General features: G+C 48.2%; 1 long non-coding RNA gene across 2 annotated transcripts in view; it reads left to right on the forward strand.

Annotated features, from left to right (window-relative positions):
* The window catches only part of LOC119287922, a 29,618-nt gene extending 23,179 nt beyond the window's left edge, over positions 1-6,439 (forward strand). Inside the window, exons 3-4 of one of the 2 annotated variants that reach the window (XR_005141015.1) lie at positions 4,527-4,805; positions 6,148-6,439. This is a non-coding gene — a long non-coding RNA (uncharacterized LOC119287922). The remainder of the gene's footprint in view (positions 1-4,526; positions 4,806-6,147) is intronic. The other variant, XR_005141016.1, reaches the window with a different exon arrangement.
* Positions 6,440-7,168: the final 729 nt, after the last annotated feature.

Genomic DNA, 7,168 nt, shown 5'->3' on the forward strand with positions numbered 1-7,168 from the left:
CCCCCTCCTCCTGTTCCTCCGACCGGGCGAGGCAGAGCGCGCCCGTCCCCGCCGGACCCGCCTCGCCGGCATCGCCCGAGCGAGGGGATAAGGCTTGCGCCTCCTCGCCTCCTCGATCCCCGCCTCCACTTGCACCACCCACTCCACCTGCTCTTTCCCCCCACCCTGTCTCGCTCGCCCGCCTCTCCCGAGCGCGCTCGCCGCCGTTCTCCGTCGTCACCGCGGCCACAGCCACCGCCTCGCTCCGCCGTCTTGTCGTGAAGCTCCGCCGGGGTCGACTCCGTCGTCTGGTGCCCCCAGGTGGAGCTGGGAAGCATCGCTGACGTCGCACGAGCTCGTCCCCTTCCGCCCTCGTTGCCGGCGAGATCCCTCGAATTCCGGCTTCCCCTGCGCTCCTAACCTACCAAGGGCCATCGGCGTGCCGCTCGGTGAGCTCTCCTACCTTCTCCCTCTCCTTGCCTACTTGGCGCGCCCCCTAGCTGCTTCCCCACGTGCGCCCGAACGCAGCGCCGCGGAGCTCGTCGCCGGCGAGACTCCGGTGACCTTTTGGTCACGGGCTCAAGCCCGTTGGACTCGCCGCACCACGGGGATCCTCCCCAGCCCTTCCTTTCGTTCCGTAGCACGCTGCTTCGCCTTCGCCATCACACGCCCGAAGGTCGTCGCCGCCTTTTCCGTCGCCGGCGATGCTCCGGTCGTCCCCGACGCCAGTCATCGTCACCATCGTGTGCGCGGTGCCGGGCCGCGCCCTTAGGTCCAAGCCGTAGGTCCGGAGGCCCCCTGTAGCGCGGCTCCGGCCAACTCCGGCGAGACGCCGCCGTCGCCTTGGTCGCCGGAGCCCTCCCCGGCGCAGCCACCAACATGGATGCGTGGGCCCCATCACCTGAGTCGCTGACGCTGGGCCCCACGGGACCCTGTTGACTGGTTTGACCAGTCAACATGCTGACTGGGCTTCTCTGTGACACTGACGTGCGGGCCCCACCACGTAATTAGATTAACTAAACCGGTTTTATAAATAAAACTAATTAGTTAACCTAACCAGTCACTGACTGCTGGGGCCCACGCCCCCTAACTAACCCTGTTAGCTTAGTTAAGCCTCTGTTAGACAGAGAGGCTGACAGGTGGGTCCCACCTGTCAGTTTGACTGGTCAGCAGAGCTGACGCAATGTTGACGTCACTACTGGCGCAATAAACCTTTTCTGCTTTTAAAATAATTCAGAAATTGGTTTAAACTTTGAAAATCCGTAACTTTTAAACCGTAACTCCGATGAAAATGTTTTCTATATGAAAGTTGCTCAGAAAAATCCAACGAATCCGAATACGCGGTCCGTTCATCTGTCACATGCCCCTAGCATGCTGAACATGGAACTTTCCCCCTCCGGTCATCTGTCTGACACAGGTCCGGAACCGGGAACACCTTCCCGGTTGATTTCCCCCTTCACCTATAACGTCTAGGACCGCGTTAGAGCATGCTTAGCGCTACGTATCGTCATGTCATGCTTAGTGTTACCTCTGTTTACTAAGTATTTACTGTTTCTTCCCCCTCTTCTCTCCGGTAGACCCCGAGGCCGCTGATGCCCTGGTGACCGACTACGTCGTCGACAACGACCCCTTCTTGCCAGATCAACCAGGCAAGCCCCCCCTTTGATCATCCCGATATCGCCCATTCCATTCTCTCATGCTTGCATTAGATTTTGCTATTGTTATTGTTTGCTCCTATTCTGATGCATAGCCTCCTTTTGTAACCTGCTTATTGTTACCTTACCGGCTTATCCTAAACTGCTTAGTATAGGTTGGTTAGTGATCCATCAGTGACCCCCGCCTTGTCCCGACTGCCCCGCTGGATAATCAGAAGACCCGATCAACGGGATCGAAGACCAGGCCCCGACACCACACATCATTTTCCCCTTAGTTGCTCGACACTACTGGGTTACTATCGAGTGCCGAGGGTGAGACCTCTACAGCACTTCTGATGTTAACCTGTAGTGTAGCTATTCGGCCGTGGTCATCGAGGGTGATTTCCTCTTTAATCACTTCCGATACGACTCTGTCGTGCAACCCCTCAAGTGTGAACCTCGAGGGTGATTCCTCTACGTTCACCTTGATGATTACATTGAGTGGAACCCACCGAGGGTGATTCCTTGGGTTTTCCTCTTGATGTTTGGACACACGGATACTTGGACTTTACAACTGTTACTTGGAAAGTGATGTGGAGACGGGTTGACCTGGAAGGTGCCCGTGAGATAATTACGAGGCGTGGCCGGGCATTCTTAGCCCTTGCCGCAAGTCCTCGAGACGGGGCAACGGGGTCACCTCTTTCGTGAGGCTCTGCTTGTTACCGCGCGTTCCTAATCCACTACGATTTGGATATTTGATCCGAGGGGCCTCTGGCCTGATAGCACTAACCATCACGTGGGCATAGTATGGGCGTTCTGCGTCGTGTACATCAGCCGAAGCTTAATAGACGTCAGCGACGGAGCGGCGCGCGCCGGGTTGGACTGGTAAGCTCCTGCCTTTTTAGGGAGGTAGCTAGGTCTGCTCACCGGCCGCCCACGCAACGTGCAGGAGTTCCCGGGGAGATGGCCCATGACCCCTGGGGGCATAGGTTTAGTCCGGCGTGCTGGCCTCTCTATTAAGCCTAGGTCGGGTTGCGGCGTATTGTTTGGCCGAGGCCGGGCATGACCCTGGAAAGTGTGTCCGGCCGGAGTCAATCGAGCGTGGTGGGTAAGTTGGTGCACCCCTGCAGGGAAGAACTAATCTATGCATAGCCTGTCCTACGGTAACGGACACTTGGAGTTGTATCCCGATCGATACAACTAGAACTGGATACTTGTGATGAGAACTGGATGGTGATGAGGATTTGATTGTGATGATAACTGGATAGTATGGCTCTGGGATTGCTTTCTCGCAGGGAGTCGAGAAAGGATCTCTGGCCAAGGTTGATAACACTACTACCGCTTTACTTTATGCTACTCTACTCCGTCTTGTTTGCTGCAAGATGGTGGTTTCCAGAAGATGCTAGTCTTCGATAGGACTAGACCTTCTCTCTATTCTGGCATTTCTGCAGCCCAGTTCACATATACAACCCCTCTTTGATAATGTTGCATATGTAGTGTAGATCCTTGCTTGCGAGTACTTTGGATGAGTACTCACGGTTGCTTTGTTCCCCCCTTTTTCCCTTCTTTCTTCTTTCTGGTTGTTGCAACCAGATGGTGGAGTCCAGGAGCCAGATGCCACCTTTGACGACGGCTGCTACCCCGAGGGTGCCTACTACCACGTGACGGACGCCGACGACCAAGAGTAGTTAGGAGGCTCCCAGGCAGGAGGCCTTGCCTTTTTGATCGTAGATGCTTTTGTGCTAGCCTTCTTAAGGCGATCTTGTTTATCTCATGTCTGTCCTCAGATATTGTTGCTTCCGCTGACTCGATTGTATTCAAGCTGATGTATTCGAGCCCTCGAGGCCCCTGGCTTGTAATATAAAGCTTGTATTATTTTAATTTGTGTCTAGAGTTGTGTTGCGATATCTTCCCGTGAGTCCTTGATCTTGATCGTACACATTTGCGTGTATGATTAGTGTACGATTGAATCGAGGGCGTCACACATATGTAGTGTAGTTCCTTGCTTGCGAGTACTTTGGATGAGTACTCACGGTTGCTTTCTCCCCACTTTTTTCCCCTTTCCTTTCTTTCTGGTTGTCGCAACCAGATGCTGGAGTCCAAGAGCCAGACGCCACCGTCGATGACGACCCCTACTACACCGGAGGTGCCTACTACTACGTGCAGCCCGCTGACGACGACCAGGAGTAGTCAGGAGGATCCCAGGCAGGAGGCCTGCGCCTCTTTCGATTTGTATCCCAGTTTGTGCTAGCCTTCTTAAGGCAAACTTGTTTAACTTATGTCTGTACTCAGATATTGTTGCTTCCGCTGACTCGTCTATGATCGAGCACTTGTATTCGAGCCCTCGAGGCCCCTGGCTTGTATTATGATGCTTGTATGACTTATTTTATTTGTAGAGTTGTGTTGTGATATCTTCCCGTGAGTCCCTGATTTTGATCGTACACATTTGCGTGCATGATTAGTGTACGATTGAATCGGGGGCGTCACATTACCTCTGCTATCATGCTGGTTTCGGCTTTGTAGTAAGGTCCTTGACATATACTTCTCGTTCAAAGAATTAGCACTTTAAAATTTTAGTTTGCCTACATAACATCAGTACCTTGGAATATACTTCCTGTTGGAAGGATTAACATTTTGTATTCTGGACATTTGTTATTGCAGCTGCTCTTTAGCTATATAACATCAAATCTGGACTTGAACTTTAAATGTTTAGATTATATGACAAGTTAATTGTGCTACTTTTTATTCGCCGGTGTTAGTTACTATGAAGTAGCTGACTGGAGCCAATGATGGATGCCTAGCCTCTAGTTATAAGGATTACCTGCTGCTGCTTTTGCTACCTCTTCTGTTCCCTGAATGAATGGTCCTGCTGCTTTCTCACATGTGGTTTCTGTTTCTCTTTTTCTTGGACAGTGTTTTTCTCTCTTAGAATCATATTCTGGTCAGGCTGCTTGTGCTGTCAAATTTGAACTATTTATTAGGATTGATTTCTATGCCACTAATGCCTACTACCTTCTCCACCCATCCAATGGCGTACAAGACGCCCTCCTCCTCGATGCAGTTGTTCCCAATGAGCTCTCTTTGCCGGAAGAGGTGTAGAAGCAAGTCCAGCACCCCCTTGGCCCCTGCATCCTGTCCTACATCACCTGGATGAGCTCACTGATGGCTGCATCCTCCTTACCTCCTAGCGTGGTGAGCCTCTCCCCACTTTACCCCAAATCTAGATGATACTTTCAATCTGAACACAGATCATGTTTCGGTTCAGTTTATAGGCGGATTCAGTTGCTGAGATGAATATGTGAGCTTGATTAGTTGCTGACGGTTTTGTGGATCTGATTCTCTTGCACTATTACACATAATTTAATTAGGGCAAGCTAATGCTGATCCACACAATAGGATATAGCTATTTTTTTTCTAACATGCACCCTTCTTCATGTTGCTTTCGTATTGATCTTTTGGGAGTTAATTTGGAAGTTCCAGCTTGTTAGGTATAAATTCAGTTGCGATTGTGTATCTTGCTAGAATGGACTTGTTTTACAGATGCGTGTATGTAGTACTTGAGAGAAAACCTAAAAAACTGTACTTTTATCATCAGCATCTTAGAAATTTAAGTGTAATTTTGTTTATGTTGCTATATGCTATTATTGTTACTTGCATTTTTATTTCCTTTCAAGTAACTATATTTTTGCTTGAACAGATGTGGACTTTAATTACGCTCCTATTGTTTTCTTGTTAATACAAAAGCAACAAGTTCCCTATTCTAAAACAGTGTTTAGGATTACATGGTAACTGAATTCCCTTCTATTCAATATTCTATCCCACACTACACATATGATACATCAATTATCACTTATTTTCATACCAACGGTAACCCCTTTTCATGGTTGAAAAGAACATTTTCACCGTGGCAGTCTGCTTTCTCTATCATAGATTGGAACTGTGGATGCATTACGGTATGATTGATTGTTGTACGATAAGCTATTATCATTTTTGTTGTTGTTGGAAGGTAGGACTACTTGTGATATTATTATTCTCCTGTAGCATAATAATCTTATTAAGATGAAAAAAGTTTTGTTCCCTTTTCGTTTTGATGTTTTCCTTCGTTACCAGAATAAAAGTATTGCTTATGTTGTTTATTTTGGGCAGGGTACGAAAGTGCCCCCCCTTGACTTTTATACTTTTCTTAGTTTCACATACTTCATATTTCACGCCACATGAGAGACTGCATCGTAGGAAATTCAGAAGGTTTTCATAGCATGATTCGAGTTTAGTATAATGATAGCTTAGGACTTCTAGTCAAATAAGCACAGTGGAGTTTACTACCAACTATTGATCTATGTATGCTCATCATTCCTTTTTGTTGCCATCAGTTGTTTCTTTTGACATGAATGATTTTGTTTCACTACTTTGCATCATGGCAGAGAAAAAAATATAGAACTTGATACGTGTAGTAAGCTACTTCCAGTTTCTACTTCTGTTTTCACCTACCGACTATAATATTTTATAGTGTGACATATTTTTCATCATGTGGCAGATATTGGTTTATGGGAGCATTTTCAACAACAAAGACATGACGAGCGGGTCCACAGCCAGGAATGTGGGGTCCCCTGGTTGTTCGACGAGCATTGTGCGTTGCTTGATGGGTGTGGTGCTGGCTGTAGAGTAGCATAGTGTTCTTTGAGACATGCTTGTAGAATTAATCTTTTTTGGATTCTTTTTTTGCTCATGTACATGTGTATTTTTGGGTGTGTTCATGTAATTTTTTTAAGGATCTGAACATATATTTTCTGTTAAATTATTATTGGCTTAAAATTTCCAGGGACCAAGAGAAATGCGTGATGGGCTAATGTCCTAGACTTGAGAAATTAGTGGGCCTTTCTTGAACTTAATGGACCTAAATTCAAATTGGCTTGATTACCATATGGGCCACAACTCTTGAAGAGTTGAAATTTAGTGGGCCAAAATTTTAGATGGGCTGATTACAACATGGGCTGCCATGTCAGATCCATGTCAGATGATGAGGTGGTAGACAAACTAACGCCGTTATGAGCATGTCAGTTAACCGCCATCGATGACGGTTAAAAACCGTCATGGTCCGTGACTGTTTTTGATGATCCGTCATGGAGTGTGTTGTGGTTAAATTATGACGCGATATACATGAGGGAATTCAAATCCGTCATGCATGCCCCTCGATGACGAACTTGCTCAAGTCCATGACAGACTGAAACCGTCACGTATTAACAGATTTCTTGTAGTGGACGCCGATTGGGCTGGCTATCCGGACACACGTTGCTCCAGTTCCGGCTACTGTTTCTACCTAGGTCCCTCGCTCATATCGTGGTCGTCTAAACGACAACCCACGGTATCCCGCTCCAGTGCCGAGGTTGAGTATCGTGTTGTGGCCAATGCCATCGCCGAGTGTTCGTGGCTCCGGCAGCTTCTCCAGGAGTTGCTCCTTGACGTCCCGAAGGCCACCGTTGTCTACTGTGACAATGTCTTTGCAGTCTACCTCTCCGTCAACCCCGTTCATCATCGTCGGACGAAGCATATTGAGC

This window comes from Triticum dicoccoides, chromosome 4A (genome assembly GCF_002162155.2).
Source record: "Triticum dicoccoides isolate Atlit2015 ecotype Zavitan chromosome 4A, WEW_v2.0, whole genome shotgun sequence".
Classification (NCBI taxonomy): Eukaryota; Viridiplantae; Streptophyta; class Magnoliopsida; order Poales; family Poaceae; genus Triticum; species Triticum dicoccoides.